We start from the raw sequence: 27,853 nt of genomic DNA, 5'->3' as shown, positions 1-27,853 counted from the left end.
GACCATTAACAATAACAACTTGTAACCAACCATCCTAAACAATGACAATTTTCCAAAACCCATTGAAAGACCAAAAACCACCCACCCCACCTCTTGGTAATGTTTGCATCGTATTCTTAAATTACTTCTTGCTGTTTGGGAGTTTAGGCATCTTTAGGGGATCCTGAAAACAAAAATTTTGGGTTAATTGTCAAATCCTGGGAGAGGTAGCTGTATCATTTGTTGTCCAGTCTCTACATAATACAAATGTGTAGGGCTTTTCTCAAGTCCTTGCTTGAGTAATCTGTGAGGCTGGATCATCTCAGCTAGCCATCTCGAAATTTTCCTGAACAGTTTGTAGTCCAAAGCTGATCTTTGGGTGATGTTTGTCAGCTTAGTGGTATTATTATTGTCCATGTGGAATCATTGTTGTGGGGCCCATCATTTTTCTGGAGACTTCAAATTTGCTGTTAGGTTTGGTCATGATTCCCTGCAGAAAACTGATAGAGACTCCAACACAAAAACGTGTATAGGCAGCTAAATAAAGCCTTTTTTCTAAAATTAGTTAGTACTCTATAGGACCATTAAGTTAATCATCATGACAAAAGTTAAAAATACACATATATATGTAGCTAGAGTTTTCCTGCCTTGCCCACAATCAGGACAAATCTTTGTCACCCACCAGTCCCACAGCCGCTCAGACCCATCCAAGTAAACACAGAGACTTATATTGCTTACAAACTGTATGGCCATGGCAGGCTTTTTGCTAACTGTTATTATAGCTTAAATTAATCCATTTCCAAAATCTATACCTTGCCACGTGGCTCATGGCTTACTGGCATCTTCACATGCTGCTTGTCCTGGCGGTGGCTGGCAGTGACTCCTTCTGCCTTCCTGTTCTTTTTCTCCTCTCTGTTAGTCACCGCTTATACTTCCTGCCTAGCCACTGCCATTCAGTGTTTTATTTATTGACCAATCAGAGCAACACATTTGCCATACAGAACATCCCACAGCATATATATGTTATAAATTTGATATAAAATTCATACCTTAAGAAAATTTTAAAGAAGCAAAATAGAACCAAAGAATTATGAGATTAGTGGCAATAGAAGAGTCCTTAAATTTGGATTTCTTCTGTCCCATATCAGAGAGCACTTCTGACACAACACAGAGATTTTGTATTTTCCTTTTAACAAACATGCTTGGGTTAGAGAAGGAGAGAGCCATTCTCCAACTCCAAAGCCAACTTTAATTTTTAATTGAACTGGGATTACAAAAAGACCATTTATGTTAAGTGTCTGTAGAGAAGAGCAGAAACAAACACTTAGGAAGACTTATGAAATTTTATTCTGTTTGATATGTGATATACCAATAGGCCAATTTACTCATTTTGGGGATATTTATTCTGGATGATTTGTCCTTTTTCTTCAGATGTCTCATTTGTCCAGTGTTCTTCAGATTCCTTAGCCTTCATTCTCCTGAAAGACAAAAACAAAAACCCTTCCTCAACCCTGACTTTGGGGAGGTTCCCTTTTGGCAAGTTATATCTGATTAAGTGAAAAGCATTTCTAGTGGTATAAGTTAATTTAAAATTGATTGTCATGGTGGTTGATGAACTATCGCCTCTTATTCAAATCAAACCTTTATCAATATTGATGGTATCCATAGCTTTTCTTCTCCTGTAGAAACAAAAGGAAAACCTTGTCTCCAACAATACATATCCTGGTTTCTATTCTGAGGTCAGTACATCTTTAAAGAATAAAGGCTGATTTAATTCTGTAGTTTTTTTCTATTATTCAATGTATCTCCGCAGCTGTTATATCTTTCTCATTAGCATTTAGAAAATTCAGTTACTAGAGCATTATGTAATCCATTACTGGGGGTTTTGTTACCCCTTTATGTTTATTTAGCATGTGCTTTAGAGTTTCATTTGACCTTTCAATGACTGCTTGGATTATGGTGTATACCTGTAATATTCTTTATTGTAATAGGCAAAAAAACTCTTTCCTTTTATTAGAGGCATATGCTGGAGCATTGTCAGTTTTAATTTGTGCAGTTATACACATGACAGCCATAAATTCTAGCAAATGTGTAATTAGAAAATCAGCTTTTTCAGAACTCAGAGCAGTTGCCCATTGAAATCCTGAATAAGTATCAATGGTGTGGCATACATATTTTAATTTTCTAAATTCTGGAAAGTGAAATCCATCCATTTATCAGATTTCATTCCTCTGAGTACCCTTTGGGTTACATCCTGCTTGTAGTAGAATATGATTATAAAAAGAACAAGTAGGACATTACCTTATGTTTTCCTTGGCTTGTGACCAGGTTATGAAAAAATCTTTTTTTAATCCCTTACTATTGACATTATGTTTTTTATGAAATTCTGAGGCCTCCAACACATTTTCTATCAATAGTTATCAATCTTGTCATTACCTTATAATAGAGGACCTGGCAGACCCATATGGAATAGATGTGAGTTATATAAAAGGATGCTTGCTATTCCTGATTATATTAACTTGTAACTGAACTAATAACAATGTTAATTTAGAGTCATTAGGGATAAAATCTGCCGTCTCAATATGTAAGACCATGTTTTCAGCATATTGAGAGTCAGTAACTATGTTGAGAGGTTATAAAATATCTATTAATGCTATCAGAATAGCATACAATTCTGATTTTTCAACCAAATTATAAAAACTTTGAACCGCTTTACTTAAATTTTCAGATTTTCAAACTGCCTTTCCTTGTTTGTTTGCATCTGTATAAAATGGGTGGGCTCCAGATAATGGTGTTTCCAGAACAATGTGAGGTAGAATTCAATCATCTCTCTTTATAAGTTGAATTCTATCACTTTTGGATATTTGCTATAAATCTCTCAAAAAAAATTACTGCAAGCTCTTTGCCAAGGTTTGCTTTCTACCCATAATTTGTCAATGTCGTACTTAGTTAAAGGTACTACAATTTCTGCTGGGTCTATCCCTGCTAATTTATTAAGTCTCAATTTTCCTTTTAAAATCAAGTCAGAGATCTGTTACATATAAGTTTAAAAATTTTTACTCTGTTTATTTGTAGAAATATCCATTCCAACATAATATCTTCCCTCTCTATTAAAATTCCTGTAGGAGAATGCTTATAAAATGGATTAACCAAAATGCTATCAAGCTTTGGATCCACATGATCCATATGTCCTTCCTGTAATTTCTTTTCCACCAAGGCCAGTTCTCTCTTAGCTTTAGCTGATGCTGTGGAATGTCATTCTGTATGCTGTGAATGTGTGTTGCTCTGATTGGTTGATAAATAAAATGCTGAATGGCCAGTAGCCAGATGGGAATATAGGCAGGATAAGTAGACAAGGAGAATTCTAGGGAGAGGAAGGTTCAGTCAGAAGTTGCCAGCTGTCACTGGAGTTTTCCTACATCCATATGGCTCCTGCAGCTGCTCAGACCAAAGTAAACACACAGAGACTTATTTTACTTATAAACTATATGGCTGGGGCTGGAGAGATGGCTCAGAGGTTAAGAGCACTGGCTGCTCCTCCAGAGGTCCTGAGTTAAATTCCCAGCAACCACAAGGTGGCTCACAACCATCTACAATGAGATCTGGTGCCCTCTTCTGATCTGCAGTCATACATGCTGTATACTAAATAAATAAATCTTAAAAAAAAATTCTAACTTTCTAAAAAAAAAAACAAAACAAACTATATGACTGTACCAGGCTTCTTGTTATCTAGTTCTTACATCTTAAATTAACCCATTTCTATAAATCTATACCTTGCCACATGGCTCATGGCTTAGCAGTATCTTTATATCTTACTTCTCATGGCAGCAGTGGCTGTCAGCATCTCATGACTCAGCCTTCCACTTTCCAGAATTCTCCTCTCCGATTATCTCATGTATACTTTACTTCCTGCCTAGCTACTGGCCAATCAGTGTTTTATTTATTAACCAATCAGAGCAACACATTCACAGCATACAGAGCAAAAGATATCCACCACAGCCAACCAGACACAGAGGCAGCAAGATGACAAGGCAGAACTGAGAAAATGTATAAAGTGACATGGCTAAACATACATAAGAATTATGGGTTAAATTAAATGTAAGAGCTAGTCAGTAATAAGCCTGAGCTAATGACCAAGCATTTATAATTAATATAAGCCTCAGTGTGTTTACTTTGGGAATGGGGGTGGGAAAGATTTGTCCTGACAACCAGTCTGCTGAGACACAGGAAAACTCCAGCTACAATTGCTACCTTGGCATGAAAAATATGGTTATTGTAAAATATGTACAATAAATTATATCAGAAAAACACAAAAAAACAAAAATACCAACTAATCTAGATCAAGATAAAATCTGATCTGAGTCAAAATAAATAAAAATTACACAGCTTAATCTCAGAAGCAGCCTTACTCAGGATGTGTAGAGCAAAATATATAGCGTGAGATAGAACTAAGATTGCTTAACATCAGCTTTGAGTAATAATCATGAGACCATCGGATGACCAAGCTCAGTCTGAAAAAGACCACTGAGATCCGAGGTAAATAGCTTGTTTTCTGTCTTTATCTACAGCATGACCCAATACTGGCTCGTTTGATTTTATTAATAATTTTAAGATTCTGTACAGACAAGAAAACTTAAAGATCAGAATGCACAGAAATGAAGCCACACCAGGCTTCCTAATCCACAGTCTCATGCCAGCAGCAGCACAGACTCATCTCTAGCAGCTGCCTGCAAGATGAGCTGGCTGCATTCACCATGATCTAAGCAGCATGGCTCTTCACTGTGGATTCCTGCCACAGGACACAGAGTATAGGTGGGATAAGCAGATGAGAATTGTGGGAAAGGAAGGCTGAGTCAGGAGTCTCCAGGCAGACACAGAAGAAGAAAGATGACAAGGCATAACTAAGAACAGGTACCAAGCCACATGCTAAACATATATAGGAATTATGGGTTAATTTATGTGTAAGGCTAGTCTGTAATAAGTCTGAGCTATGGCCATACACTTTGTAAAAAATATAAGCCTCTGTATATTTATTTGGGTCTGAGCAGCTGTGCAAAAGAGTGGGACACAGAAAAACTTCTGACTACAATCTGATAATTCTCTTGGACTATTTAAATCCTTGTCACCTTCTAAGGTTTTGAACAGAGTACTCAGGTCATTATTTTTGACCCCAACAACAGTTCATAGATGGGAAATGTCTCCAAATAATCTTTGAAAGTCATTAAGAGTCTATAATTGATCTCTCCTAATTTGCACTTTTGGGAGTCTAATTTTTTGTAGACCTTTTTTATATCCTAAAATAATAGATCTCCTCTTTGTATCTTTTCAAGAGCAATTTGTATTTCCCAAAAAAGGCAAAATTTTCTTTACTTCTTCAAACACTCTTTCTAAGTTATCTGCATTTGAATCAGCTAGTAAAATATTGTCCATGTAATGATAAATTGTAGATTTAGAAATTGTTTAAGTATTACTTGCAATGGCTGTCACACAGGGTTGATCTATTTAACATTCCTGAGGAGAACCCTCCATTGATATCTCTTAAACAGCTGAGAATTATTATAAGTAGGCATCATGAAAGCAAATCTTTCTCTTTCTTTTCCTTGTAAGGGTATTGAGAAGAAACAGTTCTTTCAATATATAACTATAAGAGGCCATCATTTAGGTTATGGATTAGGCAAAGGAATTCCAGATTCAAGACAGCCTATTGTCTAAATTACCTTGTTACTTGCTCTTAGATCTGTTACCACTCTCCATTCACCAGATTTCTTTTTTTTTTTTTTTTTTTTTTTTTTTTTTTTCAAATTTTCTTGTACTTTGCTTTCCTGAATACTTGTAGCCAGCTGCTCGAATCACAAGATCCCCGCTCTCTGAGCGGATAAAGCGCCACACGCCCAATTTTGAATAACAAATACAGGAGAATTCCAAGGCTGGTTGATTCTTCAATATGCTGAGCATTTAACTGCTCTTGTACCAGCTTCTCTAAAGCCTGCAGTTCTCTGCTGTTAGGGGCCATTGTTGAACCCATACAGACTTGTCTGTTATCTATTTTAGGGTAGAGTTGTTGGTGTCTTGGAAAGATTAGCAGTTGTTGTGCTCAGTCTTGTACAATGTGAATGGCCGTGACTGTTCTTTATAATAATACCTCCTAATATTTCTTTCAGAAACATGTGTTAGTTTGTGGTTTGTATCTGAGGTCAGAGGAATGGTAATCTGTGTATTCCATTGTTTAATAGGTCACATCCCCATATATTCGTAGCTGTATTTGCCACATACGGCTTTATTTTTCCTCTCTGTCCTTCTGGCACCATACACTTGACCCATTCTGTACTCTGCTTTACTTGAGATAATGATTCAACCCCTCACAGCTGAACATTTACCTCCTGAAGAGGACAATTGGATGCCAAAATTTGGTGCAATTATTGTTATGCCTGCACCTGTGTCTATGAGACCTTCCAAGAGAATGTCATCTTTTCGTATTTTTAATTTTGGTCTTTGTTCATTGATAGAAGTTTGTGCAAAAAAAATCACTTTATGGTTTCTCCTGAATTTCCTGTTCTTTCTGATATAGTTGTTTTATAAACCCAAGCATATGTTTTCTTTATAACAGGCATTGGTTATTTAATTGTTCTGAGAAGGGGTTTCTTCTACAATGGAAGGAAAGGACTGAACTGAAGCTGCGGTGGGGAATATGTGAGGCCACTCAGGGAGTTTCCCGATGGCAGAGGCAAAAGATTACTTAGTCTGTTCCTTGTTGATCTACATTCATTACTCCAATGTTTACTTGGATAATCCAGAAGGGAGGGGTATTCTGTTGCCATTGTTCCTTGAATAAACAATGTTTCTAGGAATGCCCTTTTACAGTCCCTTTTCAGGTTACCGTATTTATCACAATTAAAACATCTGATGTTGTGGATATTGCTCTATATAAATAAAACACTGATTGGCCAGTAGCCAGATAGGAAGTGTAGGTGGGACTAACAGAGAGCAAAATTGAGGGAACAGGAAGGCAGAGGGGGAGACTACCTGGAACCACTGCCAGGACAAGAAGATGTAAGGTACCAGTAAGCCATGAGGCATGTGGCAAAGTATAGATTAATACAATGGGCTAAATATAAGAGTAAGAGCTAGACAATGATAGGCCCGAGCTAATGGCCAAGCAGTATAATAATGTAAGCATCTGTGTATTTATTTATAAGTAGGCTCCAGGACCAGTGGGACTTGGGAGGAGCTGGAGATAAATTCTCCAGCTACAATCTGACATTATTATTTTTCTTCAAAGCTTTTGAAATCACTTCTCCTATGCACATGCGCTCATGGTCATGAGACTCAATATTAATTGTGTCCCTGATCCAATCCTCCAAGGGTGCTGATCATGCCTTTAATGGTGTGATAATGCTCTTGCATGATGCACTCATGTTCTCAAAAGCCAAATTTTCAATTATTAGCTGTCTAGCTTCTGAATTTGGTACCATTCTGTTTACTGTTGAATACCTCCTTTGTAAGAAACCCATGAAGGATTCTTTGGGGCCCTGTATAACTTTGGTAGATGATTTGATTTTCTTACCTGTTTCCTCAATTCTGACCCACACATTAATGGCTATCATGCAGCATAGACTGAGGTTTGGTTATCATATAAATATTCTCTTCATTTATCAGCATAATCACCTTCCCCAAGAAGCTGATCTTGGGAAATTCCCACAACTCCAGGCCTACATCATTGTTCTATAGTTTTAGCCTCCTCTTTCTACATTACCATTGTAATTTTGGTCTGGCCTCTAGGTCAGCTGTAACTAATTCTTTCCAGTTTTGAGGGATAATTTTATTACAAATTGACCACAAATTTAACATCTGCTTTACAAATGGAGAATGCATGCCATATGATACTGTAGCTTCTTTAAACATAACATTTCAACTGGAGTTCAGTTAGCTCTTATGTACCCTTGAATATTTGGTAGTTCCTGTCAGGTTATTGAATAGATTAAAGTTGGGTGTTTGGAAACAGGCTATTTCTCTATATCTGTATAATTCAATCATGAGATAGGTTCACTTTTAAATTCTTCTGTCTTGGTTTGAATTTCTCTATAATTCATTTCACAGTTTTTTAAACTCATCTGAATAATTCACTTTATATTATGCTATTGTCTGAATTTCTCTATAATTCATTTTAACACATTTTTTAAAGCTTTTATCTTCACACTCAAATTGACCAACCTTTTTAATGTTAGAATACAAATAAGCAAACAAATAATATTCATAATTGTTGTTACATATATCCCATCAACATTAATTATTCTCCCATTTAATCGTTCCATTTTCAGACTGCCTAGTGTGATCAAACAGAGTAAATTCCTACATTGTATAAATACTTCCCATTTTTTATTGTGGTAAACATTTTTCTTTTAACTATTTTTTCCCTTTAAGCTATCTGAATTGACTTACCTAGTCTGTTGGCTGCATAGAACAGAAGTCTGAGGGAATTTAAAGGCAGCTACTTAGTGTGATGGCAGTCCAAGATGGGAATCCAGACAGAACCTTGTAGCTGGAGTTTTTTCCATTCCCACTCAGGCCCACAGCTGCTCAGACCTCAGTAAACACACAGAGAATTATATTCCTTATAAACTCTATGGCCATTGTAGGCTTCTTGTTATCTAGTTTTTATATCTTAAATTAACCCTTTTCTATTAATCTGTGGGTTGCCATGTGGCTTGTGGCTTACCAGTCCTTTACATCTGGCCACTCATGGCAGCGGCAGCTGACAGCGTCCCCTCACTCAGCCTTTCACTTCCCAGCATTCTCCTCTCTGTCTATCCCTCCAATACTATACTTCCTGCCTGGCTACTGGCCAATCAGCATGTCATTTATCAATCAATCAGAGCAACACATTCACAGCAAATAGAAATACATCCCCAGGACTTCCTCTTTTTTTTTTTTTTTTTTTTTTTTTTTGCAAAAAGGAAGCGTTTAACTTTCACATAGTAAAATTGTATATAACAAAACAGTTTTCAAGCAAGAACTATAGTTATAATATCAAGTCTATTTGTATTTGAAAAATTTATATTTTTGAGTCTAAGGTTTTATATCTAACATATCTTTCATCATAACTAAAAAATTATAACTATCTAGTCTTCAACTACATCAAAGAGCTCAGAAAGATACAATATTACCTGAAAAACAGGAGGACACAAGCAACATTTGGGAGTCTTAGGAGAGTAGACAGAGACAGCTGGCAGCCTGGATAGTCATCCAAAGATCTTCTGTAAAGTTGGGACATCTGTCTTCAATCCACAGGCCTAGAGTCTCTCAGTCACTTCTCTCTGTGTCCTGTAGAATGTCTAGCAGTTTCCTCTGGGAAAAAGGAACCTGAAAGACCATTTTACCAATCAAAGTTCAGTGGTCACCTTCCTGTGGTCCTGCATGTCCAGTTGATCAAGCAGTCCAGTCAAGAACAGACTCTTGCTCAAATGGCTATTTTTGCCAAGAAGAAGATAAACTCCATATAGAGTGTCTTCAATGCCCATCCTCTTCTCTAGAGCAAATTGGTGCCACCAGGAGCAGACCCGTCTCGCTGTCCAGAACATCTAAATTTTTAAAAACATTTTAAATGCCATATTCTATAGGTCTTTGAAGTGTTTGGAGATTACCTATCTATCTGAAATATATCTATGTATACCTAGAAAACATGACTATAAGTTTGAGTATCATAAGAGACTAATTGTTAATCGGGATTTAATTATGCATTACAATTTAAATGAGTTGTATAAGCGTAATACCTTAAATACCTTCTACGAGAGTAGAAATATAAACAGTATAATAAAATTAAATTTAAATTTGTATCAATGAACTAAAATCCATAGCAATATAAAATATTTCAAGCAAGTGGTTGCTCTTTAAAAGTAGGTTCAACAATCTACCCTTTTTTCCTATCATATCTATATCCTCTCCCCCTTTCTTCTTTTAGAAAGGTATTGACTTTGACCACCCACCAGGAGAAAAGAAGCCAGAGAGACTCCTCTGGCCAAGGGGGATGAAGATCCAGCCGCGTGCAGCTCCAGCCTGAACAGTGCAGCACAGGCCTGAGCCAGAGGGCCTGTGAGGCCACAAGCAGCTTTTTATTGAATTCTTGCCACAATTGTTGGAGCACCAATTGCAGATGAATTGCTAAATAGTCTTGTTAATAAAAACGTGGAGCCAGGAAAAAAATAAATAAATAAAAAATGTATCCATCTTATAATAAAAACTGAGCAGAAAAAAAAAATAAATAAAAAATGTGGACCCAGAAATTGGGGTTAAAGCCTGAGAGAGATCAGAGGAATAGGAAAAGCCACAGGCAACCTCACCTCATCAACTCTGTGACTTCCAAAGCAAGCTACTTCCTGTCTACCCACACCTATATGCCTTTCTGTTCTGTTCTCTCACTTGCAGTCTCAGCCCAGATACATTACCTCCTGTCTCTGTACAGACCTCCAGATCTCTATGGTTAGTGTTGGAATTAAAGGCCTGTATCACTATGCCGGGCTCTGTTCCCAGTATGTCCTTGAACTCACAGAGAACCAGATAGATCCCTGCCTCCCAACTGATAGGATTAAAGGCATGTGCTACCAATGCCTGACTTCTATATAGTAACTATCTTTTTCCTGTGATTTCCTTACATGATTTACTGGAAGACACAGTATATTGGGAAACACAATAGATCACCACAGTGGACCCAATGTTCAAGGAATAAAGTGTATCATGATAATATGTTGATTCAGTGATTCATAGTGGATAAAATAATATTGCAGAAAGTCTCAATTCAGATTCAAACAGAAAACTTGATTTTTTCATTGACATAAAGTTAATCATTTAGAAATCAATTCAACAGAACCATTATTTTCATCAGAAAGAGACAGAAAGTATTTAGAGTCAGCCATGGACATAATATATTCATTCATACATACGTTTTGAGAAGAAAGAATATTCAGTGACTTATGGAACCCTGGAAAGCAAAACAACTGATAGTCTCTAATCTACCAGTGCCTGGTATTGTGACTTGGTCAGGCCTGTCATGGGCCTTTTCTGATCCTTTTCCCTTTCATCTACTATTGCTTCATCTGGTTTCACGTTTGTATCATCAAAAATGGCTTTCTCAAAAGAAGTTTCTTGGTTTGCATTAGTGACCAAATCTAACAAAATATTTTCATGCCTTGGGACAGGTTCTCTTTGATCTTGGATGAAGTCATGCTGCCTGTGGCTGGAGAAGATCATAAAAATATTTTTCATTTGTCTTGTGATTGTTAATGTGGGGACTCAGATTCAAAGCCTGTGGAAAGAAATTATTGGATAATTCCACAGGGAAGTGAAGAGTCTTGTCAGGAAGAAATTGGGATGATTCAAGGAATAGCTCCAGTCACCAATAAAATTCTAAACAAACATGCACTCACATATGAGCTATGGATATTCACCCTGGATGTTTGGAGTTCACATTACCATGCTCATGGAAGTCCAGTTACATTGTTAATATGCTCTTCTCTTGGATTTTTATCTCTTGCTTTCTACAGATTCTGTCCTTGTATGCTCCTACAGCAGCAGTGATTGCTTAGTCAGAATGAATTACCGTTTAACTGGTAAAGGAAATGTGGTGATTACTGGGTTTTTTCCTGCATATGCTATCCATCCACTCAACAAAACAATTGGCAGATGACTAAATCTAACAGAGATTTTATGGTTGAGTACGTCTTTTTTCCATTTATTCATTATCTAAATTTGTCATTCATATGCCCTGAGGGAAGTATAGATTCCAACATCATTTTCCCTCTCTTCCATTCGTAGATCTCTTCTCTGGTGCTGTCTTCTTAGTTTCTCATCTTGTGCTTTCAAGGGGGAAATGGGAATTTGGATTTTATTCCTTTTCTTTTTTACATTATACACCAGGAATATCCCCCATATTCTCAGCTAAGCCTCTAAATCCTCAGGATTGGAATGTTTTCTATATTAGCTCTACTGTAGATAGATTAGATAATAGAAGGATGATAGAGTATTTGATGGAACTCTGGAAGTCAGGCTGTGCTCCTTTGAAAAGAAATGAATGCCATTGAAGTTAGTGACCAGCAATTTCGTTGTGTGTGAGTGACAAGTGTTATCTGTGTTTGCTACTCAAGATTTGGGAGCAGGGATGTCAGAATTAGACAATGGGACCAACTTTCTGCTTTAGAAATGCCTTCAACTGTCTCAGATTCTTTTACCTGACTTCTAATATTTGTCTTATCTGATAACTTAGATGCTTACCTGTTTGTGCCATGAAAATACAGTGTATAATTCTTCATTGTTATGAATGTGTTTCTGTGTGTCCCTTAATTGCAATGAGGCTTCTGATTACTGTTTTTAGTTATTCTCAAAGATATAAGATTGTGTCAGGCAAGTCTAACTGAGTATCTTAGGTCCTGCTAAAGAGAAACAATCATGTGTGTTAGGGTTTAAAAAAGTCAAGCATATTTTATCCCAGACTGACATGCTCATAGCTGTGGGTAAACACACAATAAGTGTCTGAAAATGAGAAGTGCAGCTTGCTCTCAAGTCTGAACTCAACAAAGGCAACATGGAAATACATATTCAAGAGTTAGATTGGAGGCAATGGGTGGAAATCACCTAAAATAAACATAGAACTGAGCATGGTTAATTGCCAGTAAGGCAATACTTGTGTCTGCTGAACTGTGGCTGTGTAGAAAGTATTCAATTCAGCGGTGGAAGAGGAAAAATGTTCAAGTGTGAAATGCCATTTGATATTAAGGATATCATAAAAAGATTAGTCTGAAATAGACATACTGAAGGAGGCAGGGGAAATTTAAAAATTGGCATCTAGATAAAATATTCTGTGGAAGGGTCTCCTAGCTCCAGGGATCATTACTTATTTCAAGTAAGCAATGTTAAGAAGCTCTATTGTCTACCAGGCATGTGATTTTTGTATGCCGGAAGGAGATTTGTCTGCTTTACAGAAGATGGTGTCCCTGTTCTGTGTTCGTCCTCTTCTTCTCTGCTCTCCAATCTCAGCAGCTCAGGCACCACTGTGAATCAGCCTAATTCCCTCTTCAGGTTATACTGCAGCAACCCTGTACCTGCAAAGGGACTGTAATAATGTGAGTTCTCTGTGGCTTGGTTGTCTAATATGTAAATGAGAAGTATTGCATGAGTTTGATTTAATGTCTTATGATGTAAAAAATGAAACTAAAGTAAACTTGCAATTATAAAAGCTATGAAAATCACCATGTTTGATTTATACAACATATTTTCAAATTATACTTTTCATAGAGAGTGAGGCACATGCAACTATATACTCTGCAAGGATCACACCTGTTTTCATGATTTTGATAAACTTTTTACACAGGTGTGGGAAAGTATGTATGTAATTAGAAAAGTGTATTGTTCTGTCCTTCTCCAGTTAAATTTCATCATGTTCTGATGGCAGCACTATAAGTATATTTATCTTCATTGTCATAACTACAAAAGATCATGAGTTGTGGGGCTAGCATTATTTTCTATTTCACTAGTTTTTGTGTGGTCTAATTTTCTAACTAGATTTTACTTTCTTGTTGAAAGATTGTAAATAAATAATGTCAAATAGGTACAAAACATGTATACCATCTAATTAAAGCAGATTAATCTATATAAGCACACGTTGATGAACACTATAGAATTTTTATGTATGGTGGTTAATTTCCCTGCAAAGTAATAATAATATATAGTTTCTTTCACTGTGTATTAGTGTGATTTTCTTTAGCACTAACTTAGAAATATGGCTGACTTAGTATATCCAAGCTGCATTGTATCAGTTATGTATGCATTTGTATATTATTAACTTGAAACAGAACATGAATTAGAAGAATATGAAAAGTCACATTTTAAGTTTTTTCTAGTTTACTGTGGATATTCACCATTTTTCAATATTTTTCAATTGAAGGACATAAATATCTGGTTACAGGTTATTTGAAAATCTTTTAGGATGTAAGGTTTATTTTAAATATATACGATATTTCATTCTGAAGGTGTAAAAAGACAAGAACTTTTAATTGTACAAAGTCTATTTATCTTTTTTATTGAGTAATTCTTTATTAATTTTGCATACCAACCACAGATACCCCTATCTTCCTTCCTCCCAACCCTACAGCCTTCCACCTGCTTACCCACAGCCCATTCCCTCCTCCAACAAGGTAAGGCCTCCCATAGGGAGTCAGCAGAGCCTGGTCCATTCAGTAGAGGCAAGTCCAAGACCCTCCTCCTGTACCAAGGCTTTGCAAGGTGTCCCACCATAGGTAGTAGGCTCCAAAAAGCCAGCTCATGCACCACGGATGGATCCTGATCCTACAGCCAGGGAGCCCATTAAGCAGATCAAGCTACACAACCGTCTAGCTCATGTAGAGGGCCTAGTCCAGTACCATGGAGGCTCTACATCTTTTGGTCTAAACTTCATGAGTTCCCACTAGTTTTGGTTTGGTTGTCTCTGTAGTTTTCCTATCGTGATCTTGATGCCCCTTGCTCATAGAATCCATCTTCTCTCTTTCTCTTCAAATGGTCTCCTGGAGCTCAGCATGGTGCTTGGCTCTGGATCTCTGCATCTGCTTCCATCAGTTACTGGATGAAGGCACTATGATGACAGATAGGGTATTCACTGATCTGTTTAAACTTTTATTCTTTTTCATGTTTGGTCATGAATCCCCAATCTAAAATAACAGGGGGAAAAGCACATTAACTATACTACAGCATTTTCCTTCCATAATAATTCAGATTCCTAACGATTGGGTTTTCTCTGAAAATAAAAAGATCAGGTGAATATCAAGTTGTACACTGGGTTATCTTCATCAGTTACATTAGGAAGAATGAATATTTATTGAATCTCTTTTGCTATAGAATAGAAATGATGTGAGGCTGGAAACACTTATCAATCCACACAGAATATTGTTCCTTTCCTACTTTTCCTACTGACCAGTCTGTGAATTCTGACCCCATTGTCATCCTTCTTAAAATATTATTGTTTATCAGTTATCAAGATCATACTTTTCAGTAATGGCACATCCTTTCTGTTTAATATATTTATCATCATGACATCAATATCTGTTTATGACGTAGAGGATGATAATTCATCATATGTGAAAAATGTACAATGATTAAATTATGAAGTTTAATATGTCCACCTTTCAACTTTAATCATAATAATTATACATTTTCTGGCAATCCATGTGCTATCCAAACCAAATATCTTGCTGGATATTGTGGTGGTGCACACCTATAATCTGTACATTTGTATGGCACAGACAAGTTTTCAAGGAGGCATGGTCTATATAGAAAGTTTAAGAAAACCCAAGTTTATTTAACAATAGTGTTCTTTTTTATTAAGAAATTCTTTTTCATTTTACACACCTATCTGAGATCCCCTACTTCCCTCCTCCCCCCTCCAACTCTCCCACAACCCAACCCCACTCCTCCCTACAAGAAGTCAAGGTCTCCCAGAGTGGGGCACTTACAGTAAAGGCAAGTCTGTGCCCTTGCCCTGCCTCAAGGCTGCACAAGATAGTGGGCTCAAAAAAAAAACCCTCATGCACCAGGGATGGATTCTGATTCTACCTCCAGGGCCCCCATCAAGCAAATCAAGCTACACAATTGTCTTGCCATGCAGAGAGATGACTAAATCAAACTAGTGGAAATTCATGAAAGTTGGCTGTGTGAAACAATAGTATTCTTTTAGAAATATCTTTCTAGATACTCTTAAGTACCAGAAGTACTTTGTAAGTAGACCTAGTAAAAACAACACAGTTTGTGAAAAGCTTTTAGTGAACAACTCACATTTAATACTGTTTGGCTAGGATATTAAACCCCCATTAAGTTGCCCACAGTGTGCTTGTATCTTGGTTCCCAGCAGAACAAAATGCCAAACTCCAAGTCTCTGAAGTGAAACAGAGAAACACTGCCCCATTATTTTTGCACTGATGGGTATATAATGCATAGTAACATAAAGGAGTCCTTATTTATGTCATCTGAGCTCTATCGATATTTTTAAAGCTTTTAAACTAATAAGTTTTGTGTTGAAACTGTCTTCTCAAAATTTTGGGCATCAATGCCCATTGGATGGTATAGAACAGAAAGTTTTTGGGCCAGAATGCTGCTATTTTGAGGGCATTTTGAAAATATTGTTTCATGTGGGTGTGTTATTGAAGGCTGCTATATGCATAGTGGACAAACAGTAATTTCTGAAAACACATCAGCAATCTAGAGGATTAGAAATGCACTAGGTGTGTTCAATATAATGATGGAGTTGACTTATGATGTTCTTTTGACTTCAGAATTTCTCTATTTAAGCTTTTTGTTCCACATTGTCTGTTGCTAAAAATGGGGAATTGAAGTCACTCACCATCTCTCTTCTGGGTTTGATCTGTGTTTTTGAATCTAATACTGTTTCATTAGTGAAGTTGGGAACTCCTGTGATTAATGTGTACATGATTAGAATTGTAATACCCTGTTGTTGGATTTTTTCCTTTAATGGGTAGGAAGTATGCTTCACTATTTCTTCTGAATAGGTTTTGCTTGATGTCTTAGTTGTCACATCTTAGGATAGTTATGCATTCTAAGTTTTTAGTTGCATTTTCTTGGTATCCTTTTTACGTCCTTTAACTCTAATTTGAGGTCTATCATGGTTGTGAATTGTGTTTCTTGGAGACAGAAAAATCCTGGGTATTGTTTTCTGATTCAATCTATTTATGTTGTCCGTGAGATCATAAATATTAAGAGTTATTACTGGATGATATGTATGTAAGTAAATTGGTTGCAAAACGTAAGTTTTGCAACTCTGTGAGTTTGGTGTCCTGAGTTTCAGCACCAAAAATGTAAGTAAATTGGTTGCAACAACTCTGGTTTGGTCCTGTATTTGGCAGCAAAACATGAGTTTTGCAACTCTGTGAAAGGTGTCCTGACTACCTGGGGAGTCAGGCAACACCTTGAGCTGCTTAGGACAGCTCTGATGGCTGAACTGCAAGGAGACAGTTTGGCCCTGAAGGGTGAGGTATCCTGGGCACCTCGAGCTGCTCAGAACAACAGCTCTGCGCTGAAGATGTTCCAGACACCTGGAGGTGTTTAGCACAGCTCTGATGGCTGGAACTGCAAGAAGCAGCCCAACCCTGGAAGGGAAATTTTTCTGACTTCTTAGGATAGTCAGGCCTGGAACTACTTCAGCAGGGGAGCGTATCCTGACTCTTTGGGAAAGTCAAGGTATGGTTGGGGGATGTTCTCCCCAGAGGATATAGCAATCCTGTTCCTCTCCTGGAGAGCTGCTATAGCTGAGTTTGCTCAGCCCCCTCTTAAGGGGGCTTCCTAGCAGAGCTCTGCTTCCCTGGCCTAAGATGTTGCTTCTTTTGCTTTACTATCCAAAGGGGAAAGCCCTGCAGAAATGTAGCACTCTCCTCAGGCTCCAGAGAAAAGTGTTACTTTTCAGCTCTCTTTTGCTCTGCCCACTGAGAAACCTCTCAGCAAGGATCTTCTGTTCAGCTTCTCCTTGCTCTGCTCTTTCAGCTCTCCCTTGTTTTGTCCACTGAGGGACATCTCAACAAGGATCTTCTCTATGCCAGTGAATGAAGAGCTTCACACCCAAAACTCTTTTGAGAGAGATATTTACTTGGGAAGGAGTCCAGGACAGTAGCTGCCTCTATCAGGGTGGAAAGAACAGCCTTTTTTCTTACAGACTAGGCAGGGACGTTTACACATGATGTCTTGGGAGTGGAGTCATCCAGGGGTTGACTTGGGGTCCAGGGTTCTACTGTCCTGCTCTGTGATTGGTTGGTTTCAGTAGTCAGTTGGCCAGGGGCAGAGATGACTCTGATCTTACTGAGACAAACTGTGTTTCTTTCTGCCTAATCAACCAATATCTGATTGGATTTAAAATCCACTCAATGAGATGGACTCCAAAACTGCTCAGGTGGCCAAGACTATGAGACAAGGTAGGCCATGGACCTAGGGAGAAGCCAAATACTATTGTTTTCCTATAGGAATGTAGAAATAAAATGACTCCTTTGGGCATTTTGTTCTATACATAGATACAAGTTTTACTCAGCCATCATCAGAGAAGTTCCCTGCAACAGTAGCACATTCAGTCCTAAATGGAATGTATTCATAAAACCCATTCCCTTGGAGCTTAAGGAATGCTGTGGAAGAGGAGGTGGAAACATTGTAAGAGCCAGGGAAGATGGACAACACTGAGGAAACAAAGTCATCTCAACCTAGCAGGACTGCTGTACATGTGAACTCAGATAAACTTGGAAACAGGCCCAGGACCTGTACAGTACAAGACAGATGCAGGGCCTGTGCTGAGAGGTGAACACAAGTGAACTGAGTGGACACAAGCCCCCTTTTTTAATGTAGAAGCTATCTCAAAGCTATCACAAGCCTCCATCCCTAACCCAGTGTAAAGAGAAAATTAGTTTTCTCCAAGGAAGTCTTGTTAGGTATACAAAGTATTCTTAATGGCAGGCCCCAAGCTCAGTAGTAGATGGGGGAAAAATAAAAGCTCAATGTTATTTTTGAAGGTTAATGTTTTTCAACCTTATATGTCTTTTTGTGAATATTATAGTTTCTGACTTTTTGTGGCTGCTCAGCTTTTTATTAGACCATCAGGTGTTTTCGACAGGCAAAGTAACACAGCTTCACAGAGATAAACAAATACAACATAAACAAAAGCAACATACATAAAAAATAATCTACAACATTTCCCCCTTTTTTCTAAATAAAAAGAAAGGTTTTAACTTTAACACAGTATAACTACATACAGCAAAAAGTTATCAAGTAAGAATTATATTTACAATATTCAAGCCATTTACATTTAGCAAATTCAGAGAAAGCATACCACCATCCATCCTTCTTAGTTACTCCAAAGATTTATACATAATATACTTTCTATCATAACTAAGGAGAACTGCAACTATAACTATCTAGTCTTCACCTCCATCAAAGACCCCAGAAGGATATAATATTATTTAAGTAAAAAAAAGTGCATTGCAAACAACTTCCAACAACTCTAGACATGACTAGATATCTTACCTCCTAGACAGTCACCCAGAGTTCCTCTGCAACATTGGGACATCCATCTTCAGCCTACAGGCATACTTTTCAGTGAAGCAAGAAATTTGAAGGACTGAGTTTCTGACGTTTTGTTTTTATGGTTTTCTGTGTATTAAAACATGTGTGTGCCTCTGCCTCTCTAGGTGTTCTTTTTTCTTTGGCTCTTATTCTTCTCTTTGTTTGTTTTGTCCGGTACTGGCTTGGTTATTTTTATTTTAACTTATTATTATTTTTAGAAGCCTGCTTGTTTTCTAATGAGAGAGAAAGGGGTATGGATTTGGGTGGGAGAAGATGTGGGAAGACCTGAGAGGAACTATTGGGAGGGACTGTAATTAAAATATAATGTATGAAAAAAATCTGTTTTCAATACTAGAAAAAGAAACAATACTCCCATTCTAATTCAATCAAATGCTGGGAAGACACTTAAACATGAATTTTGGAAAAGGAATCATTCAAACTGTAAAACCCATTGCACTAAATTTACACATATGTCACATGTCACATGTTGTGTGGTATGAATCTTCATCCTAAATATTGTTCTACCTTCTGTGCAGGTTTAAGTTGAGGAACTACCAATGTATTCTGGCCATGATGTTTGCCATTGAGGAGATCAACAGCAATCCCTATTTTTTACCAAACACATCCCTGGGATTCATTGTCCAGAATGTCCCTGAGGGTCAAAGATACACTCTGGCCAATCTTATTGGTACATTTTCGGGCCCTGGTTATGCTGTCCCTAACTACAGATGTGCAAGAGCAGGCATGTCAGCTGCGGTACTTACGGGACCATCATGGGCAATATCAGAATACATAGGGACACTGCTGGGTCTTTACAAATATCCACAGGTGAGAGAGGTGATGGGATAGGACATGATGTCAGCTCTACTTGGTGACATTTTAGGTGACTATGAAGAAAAACAGGGAAACTTAAATGACTCTGAATGGGTAGGGAAATGATGCAGACAGTTGGTGATGAATCTATATTTCTCTAGCTTAGAATGGAGGGAAGGGAAAGGGTGGAGTAGTGACAAACACTACTGAACCTAGTATTTTCTGTATATTTTGGAAAATCCATAGGAAGGCAGGCTTGACCTCCAATGCAGTGTTGTCCTACAGGCTTCAAACCATTGCTGTAGAACTGAGTTGAATTTTATGACAATGTTCTCTCTGATTGTTTTTCTGTACAGCTTACTTTTGGGCCTTTTGATACAATCCTGAACAAACAAGGACGATTTTCTTCTCTGTACCAGGTGGCCCCCAAGGACACATCTCTGACACTTGGCATTGTATCTTTGATGTTTCATTTCCACTGGAACTGGGTTGGGCTGTTCATCATAGATGATGACAAAGGTGCCCAGATTCTGTCAGATTTGAGAAGTGAGATGGAGAAAAATGGTATCTGCATAGCATTTGTGGAAATGATCTTAACTGTTAGGGGTTCATTCATGACAACATCCTGGAAAAATCAGGTGCAGATCCTGGAATCATCAGCAAATGTGATTATTATTTATGGGGACACTGATTCCCTATTAAGCTTAATAGTAAACATTAAGGAGAAGTTACTTACATGGAAAGTCTGGGTCATGAACTCACACTGGGATCATTCCAAATTTGATAACTATTTCCTGTTAGATTCATTGCATGGAGCCCTTATTTTTTCACACCACAAGGAGGAGATCATTAATTTTACAGATTTTATTCAGACAGTCAATCCTTACAAATACTCACAAGACACTTATCTTCATATATTGTGGCACTCGTTCTTCAATTGCTCATTTTCGAGAAAAGATTGTAAAATTGTGGATAACTGTCTACCTAATGCCTCCTTGGGATTTTTGCCAGGGAACATATTTGACATGGCCATGACAGAAGAGAGTTACAATGTGTACAATGCAGTGTATGCTGTGGCCCACAGTCTACATGACATGATGCTCAATCAAATACATTTTCATACTCATGGAAAAGGAAAAGAGATGGAATTCTTCCCCTGGCAGGTAATGTTACTGTTGTATATTATAACATCAGCAATATCAAACAGTAAAAATGATAAATGCAATCAAACCAGACAATATGTATTTTAGATTATTTTGTGAAAAATCTACAAGAGAGACTGTGCAAGGAGGAGACTGTTTTAAGTCCTTATGTAGTTGTATTGCAAAGTGTCACACAATATTTCCTAGGGTAAAATTTTCAACATAAAAGTCCATTTATCCCAGAGATTTCCCACAACAGAAAAGTCAGAGGCAGAGATGGTCTCAATGGATATGAAATCTTCTAAGATGCTTATGTTATGTAAGTTATCACTCATAAAATCATTCAATTATATAGTAAAATTCTAAATATTTTCAAAACTTAGTTAGGTATGACTGTACTTTCAACAAAGGGGAAAGTTTTCTCTATGCACACTCTGAGTGCTTGGTTCTAAGTTTTCTAAAGGAAGTGATTCAAATGTTTTAGAAGCATAAAGATGCTTGCATTATCCTAGAGTATTAATTGTTTGATGTGATTGGTACCTATATTAAAGGTGCTTTTCACAATAGGGATTAAATTCAATAAGAGATGTTCCCTGATTCTGCCTCTGTTGTACTTCTCTGGAGATTATGTAAGATAAAAGTATGCATCTCTTTTAGCTTCACCCTTTCCTAAGGAAAACACAACTCATCAATCATGCTGGAGACCTTGTGGTTCTGGATCAGAAAAGGCAATCACATGTACAATATGACATTCTCAATTTTTGGAATTTCCCAAAAGGTCTTGGGATAAAAGCAAAAGTAGGAACATTTTCTCCAAATGCTCCAGAGGGCCAGAAATTGTCCTTATCTTCTCACATGATACAGTGGGCCACAGGATTAACAGAGGTGGGTTTCATCTTCCTTCAGTATTTTGACCTGTATGTAAATTTCAAAAATTATATTTCTGTGTGCCATGACCCTTCACTGCTCACACAGAGCCAATTTATAGACTCATAATTACCACCAATATAAAGAATTGTCTTCATACCTAATTTTAGTGAACTATTTATTTCCCAATCTGCTCATTTATTTAATATCATAAATATAGTATCTGTTTCATGATTATTTCCATCATTGTCATGAGTCACTTGACATATTTATTTTGATTCCACCTTGAAAGGTTTCAGTCAGTGACAAGTTGGTCTTTTGCTTTTTGACCCCTGTCAATGTAGAAGAACATGAGTAGAATGTGTGGATGTATTAGTTGTTGATTTGGCTGTTGCGGGGGGGGGGAAAAGCCTACCTAGTGAAAAGGATCATTTTTCTTGTCTCAGACTTTGATGGTATATTCAATCACTTCAGGACGCCATGTTTTAGCGGGTAGAAATAGCTATTCACATTGCATCAACAGTAAGAATGCAGAGATAGCTGAAGGCTACTCTTATTGTCCTTTCTTCATTTTTCATTCATTCATGGACCAGGGTCAATAACTCGGGGCTACCTACTTTAGAGAGGATTTTTGACGACAAGTAACATAATCTGGAAAATCTTTTTCGATAATTCTCATTTGGTTTCCATAGTGGTTTTAAGACCTATGAAGTTGACAAGATGAACCAATACTATGGAAGAAAAATGTATATGCCTTTGTATTCAGGAGTCAAGAGACAGTAGATTTTTAGTCTCACCAAGACATGCTACCAAGGACCTAAATTTTTACCTCTTAACTTTGCCTCATTATCTTTCAAAAATTTTCCAACAAAGTTGTGTTATTAAGGCCAAGTGCTGACCACATGGACCTTTGAATGACTCATTCTACTAGTAGAAACAATTCAACTATCTACATTTAGAGACAATAAAAACAAATTAACGGTTCAATATTTGAAAACACTCTGCCTATTACACATTCCTTAAAAACCTGAATATTTGTTATCATTTATTTTATTATTCTCAGATTCCTCAGTCTGTATGCAGTGAAAGCTGTGATCCTGGATTCAGGAAAACTCACCAGGAGGGCAAAGCTGCCTGTTGCTTTGACTGTACCCCTTGCCCAGAGAATGAAATTTCCAATGAGACAGGTAAATGCCAATTATTTCATAGACAGATAAATGATAGATAGATAGATAGATAGATAGATAGATAGATAGATAGACAGATAGATGATAGATAGATAAATAGATGATAGAAAAAATCTAAATCCACTGTATGTGAGTATAATTGTGTCATTATGTGGAATAAGAAGAGAAATCAGGGCTGGAGAGATGGCTCAGAGGTTAAGAGCACCGACTGCTCTTCCAGAGGTCCTGAGTTCAATTCCCAGCAACCACATGGTGGCTCACAACCATCTGTAATGAGATCTGGCGCCCTCCTCTGTAAAAATAATAAATAAATAAATCTTTAAAAAAAGAAGAGAAATCATACACAAGTTTATCTTGCTAACACTTTTATGAATAATTATCTTTTTTTATTCCTCAAATATTTTTTTTTATTTTACAACACCATTCAGTTCAACATAATAGCCACAGATTCCCCTGTTCTCCCCCTCTCGCCCCCCTCCCCCTCCCCCCAGCCCACCCCCCATTCCCACTTCCTCCAGATCAAGGTCTCCCCCGAGGACCAGGATCGACCTGGTAGACTCAGTCCAGGCAGGTCCATTCCCCACCTCCCAGACCGAGCCAAGTGTCCCTACATAAGTCCCAGGATTCAAACAGCCAACTCATGCAACAAGCCCAGGACCCGGCACCAACGCACAGCTGCCCCCCAAACAGATCAAGCCAAATGACTGTCTCACCCATTCAGGGGGCCTGATCTAGTTGGGGGCCCCTCAGCCTTTGGTTCATAGATCCTGTGCTTCCAAGAAAAGAGAGGGAGAACAAGGAATAGGAGACCATGGTAAATGAAGACCACATGAGAAGGGGAGGAAGCAGAGAGCTAGGGAGGCCCACGGAGATCCACAAAGATACCCCCCGCAAAAGACTGCTGACAATGGTCGAGAGACGGCAGGAACTGACCTACTCTGGTGATGGGATGGCCAGACACCCTGATAGTTGTGCCATAAACCCCATCCAAGGACTGAGGAATCTGGATGCAGACATCCACGGCTGGGCCCCTGGTGGAGCACTGGGAGTCTAATTAGTGAGAAAGAAGAGGGTTTATATGAGCGAGAATTGTTGAAGCCAAGGTTGGATAAAGCACAGGGACAAATAACCAAATGAATGGAAGCACAGGATTTATTCCTCAAATATTTTAATTGAATAGTTACTATTTAGAAAATACTTGTGAACTTACATTCTTAACCTCTATAATAGGGACTTTTAAAATTTTATATTTTTATAATTGAAATTTTTCACACTATGTATGTACATAGATCTAGTTCTTTTGGCAAATATATTGAAGTTGACAATATGGACCACCTCACCATTAACTCGAATACATATGACTTATACACACTGGATATGTACAAGGTTCATATACTTGTTCCATTTGCACAAAGGAGAAGCACTTCACCTACCATAGTCACATTACATAGGGCTACATATTAATAACTAGACATTAAAAGAAAATGAAGGCCAAGGATGAGAATAATGCACAAATATCAGACAGTTGAAAATTCAATATGCTACTCACTCAAATACTGTAGGATAATCTGAATCTATTCCATAAGGAACATGTTTAATACTGTATGAAGTAATTTGCATAGCTTGCATATTACATGCCCTTCCGTAAAAAGAGATGGAGCTCTGCATATGAAACTTTTATTATGACCTAGGACATTAAGAGCAAACAAAATACTCCAAATACAGAAGAGAAGGAGTAACAGTAGAGAAGAGAGACATGAAAGTACAGTGTAAAAGTATAACTTCAGAAGCTAATGATGTGGGCTTGAGAGATGGCTCCAAAGTTCACAGCACTGGCTGCTCTTCAGGGATCCAGGTTCAGGTTCCAGGACACACATGGTGGCTCACAGTCTTCTGTACCTCCAGTTATGCCCTATACTGGTCGCTTCAGAGCCGGGATGCCCATGGTTTCTAGACCTGCAGAAGACACACATACACACACACACACACACACACACACACACACACACACACACACACACGAATTAAAAATAGATTTATTTATTTTCAAATAAATGAAATGAACATAGGTATTTACGCTGAAGAAATGGACGAAAAACAAATATATTGACAGAGATTTAATGCTACAATAATGAATTAATTCTTTAACAGTATCAACAAAAGTAAAAATAGAGTCTACACAACAGTAGTGAGGCACGTAAGAACCCACAGGGACTGTGGCAGCATGCACAGGGCCTGCCCTGGTAAATTCAGGTGGGATCAAAGCATGCAGATGAAGAAGTGGACATGAGCTCCCACTCCTGACCAAGACCATTTCTGCAATTGATGCCCACTTGTAAAGGAATACCAAGTTTTCCCAATTAACTATCACTGGGTAGAGTAATAACCCTTAAGGACAGGACTGTTGGGCAGGGGTAGATGGCCAACACAAAATAACCTCAGATGTTTCTTTGTATCATTTGCTTTCTTTGGCCTCAGTTTTGTTTGTTTTGTTTTTATTGGACTTTTCCTTTATACTTTATTTTGTAACTTCATATTTTTATACTTTGAGTGTGTGTGTGTGTGTGTGTGTGTGTGTGTGTGAGAGAGAGAGAGAGAGAGAGAGAGAGAGAGAGAGAGAGAGAGAGAGAGAGATCTTAATGGTTGTTTGACTTGATTTTTTTGAGTTTTGTTTCCACTTTAAAGAGAAAGAAACTGTGGACTTGTGTGTTCGTGGAGGTCAGGAAGATCTGGGAGAAATGAGGGGAGAGAAAAATCAAGATCAGAATGTATCATATAGGGAGTATGAAAGGAAATGTGATGATATAAAGACAGTTAAATATATTGAACACAAAAAAGTTGTAGAATCATGTAATGAGAATATGAGAAAAATCCATAGCATGCATGATAATCTAAGTAAATTGATAAGATGTCAGGAACAAAGGGATCAAATATTGTTCCATGGATACTTTAGAATATATGAGCAGTCTTTCATATTCATAACAAAGATAGTGTTGTACAGAATTATGAGAACAGTGTCACTGGTGAAGTGTTTCAAGGCTTTAATAATTTAAAAATACTACTTTACTCAGGATCCTTCAAAGAATAAGGAAATAGAGAACTCCATGGACTTTATGAATGTAGGTACACATGGGATACATATAAAAGAATATTGTTGTAAGAATAGAGTGTCAAAGGACATTCTCTCTATTACACTGAATTCCCATGTCCTCTTAAGAATGGAGATGTATTGATGAAGAGGCAATCTCAGAGCCAAATTAGGTTCATTCAATGTAAATCAATGCTCTAATGACTTATAGAACAGATACCACAGTGTCACTAAGGTGAGGATACCATATACCTAACAACAGAGAAAGGTGTTTAATTTCTGTCAGCATGAAACAGAAGGCAAATGGAGTTTAATCCTTCTGTATTTGTATCTGAAACAAATCAAGATGGTTCAGAGAACATTTCAATGTTCTGAAACAGGGAAGGGGCTTAGGATAAAAGGGAAAACCTGAGCATGCACTCATGATCACCTGCATTTCTGCCAGATGTGGACCAGTGTGTGAAGTGTCCAGAAACTCACTATGCAAATACAAAGAAGAGCTACTGCCTACAGAAAAGGGTGACATTTCTGGCCTATCATGACCCCTTGGGGAAGACACTCACCTTCATATCCCTGGGCTTCTCCTCACTCACAGTTGTTGTGCTTGGGGTGTTTCTGAAGCACAGAGACACTCCCATTGTCAAGGCCAATAACCGGCATCTCAGTTACATCCTGCTCATCACTCTGACCCTCTGTTTTCTCTGTCCCTTGCTTTACATTGGCCATCCTAGCAGAGTCACCTGTATCTTGCAGCAGAACACTTTTGGGCTTCTGTTCACTGTGGCTCTTTCCACTGTGCTGGCCAAAACTCTCACCGTACTTATAGCCTTCAAGATCACTACTCCAGGAAAAATGAGGAGGTGGCTGCTGATAGCAAGAGCCCCAATTTCATCATTCCCATCTGCACCCTGCTGCAAGTTGTTCTCTCTGGAATCTGGCTGGCAACCTCTCCTCCATTTATTGACAAAGATATCCTTTCAGAACATGGACACATCATCATCATTTGCAACAAAGGTTCAGCTATTGCCTTCTACTGCATCCTGGGATACCTGGGAACACTGGCTATAGGGAGTTTCCTCATGGCTTTTTTGTCCAGGAATCTGCCTGACACATTCAATGAAGCCAAGTTCCTGGCCTTCAGCATGCTGGTGTTCTCCAGTGTCTGGGTCAGCTTCCTCCCTGTCTACCATAGTACCAAGGGGAAGGTCATGGTGGCTATGGAAGTCCTCTCTATCTTGGCTTCCAGTGCATCACTCTTAGGCATCATCTTTGCCCCCAAGTGCTACATCATACTATTAAGACCAGAAAGGAACTCACTTCATCACATTAGGGAGAAAACATATGCTAGGAGGAAATACCTTGAAACCTAGCTACCGTGTTTTTTAAATTAAAGAGCTTTGAAGCATGATTGTTTGTTGCTGGAGGGCTTCTCTCCAGGTTCCACTAAGCCCCACAGTCCCACAATCCACATATAAAATAATCACTCAGACATTTACATTACTTATAAACTGTATGGCCATGGCAGGCTTCTTGCTAACTGTTCTTATATCTTAAATTAACCCATTTTTATAAATCTATACCTTGCCATGTGGCTGGTGGCTTACCGGCGTCTTTACATGTTGCTTGTCCTGGCGGTGGCTGCAGTGTCTCCCCCTCCTCCTTCCTGTTTCTCCAATTCTCCTCTC

At 38.0% G+C, this 27,853-nt stretch overlaps 1 pseudogene; it reads left to right on the top strand.

The window, feature by feature from the left end:
* The window catches only part of LOC114688435, a 37,157-nt pseudogene extending 9,619 nt beyond the window's left edge, over positions 1-27,538 (top strand).
* The last annotated feature ends 315 nt before the right edge of the window (positions 27,539-27,853 follow it).

The sequence above is a fragment of the Peromyscus leucopus genome, chromosome 1 (genome assembly GCF_004664715.2).
Source record: "Peromyscus leucopus breed LL Stock chromosome 1, UCI_PerLeu_2.1, whole genome shotgun sequence".
NCBI classification, from domain to species: domain Eukaryota; kingdom Metazoa; phylum Chordata; class Mammalia; order Rodentia; family Cricetidae; genus Peromyscus; species Peromyscus leucopus.
This window is presented reverse-complemented; position numbering and strand designations above follow the sequence as displayed.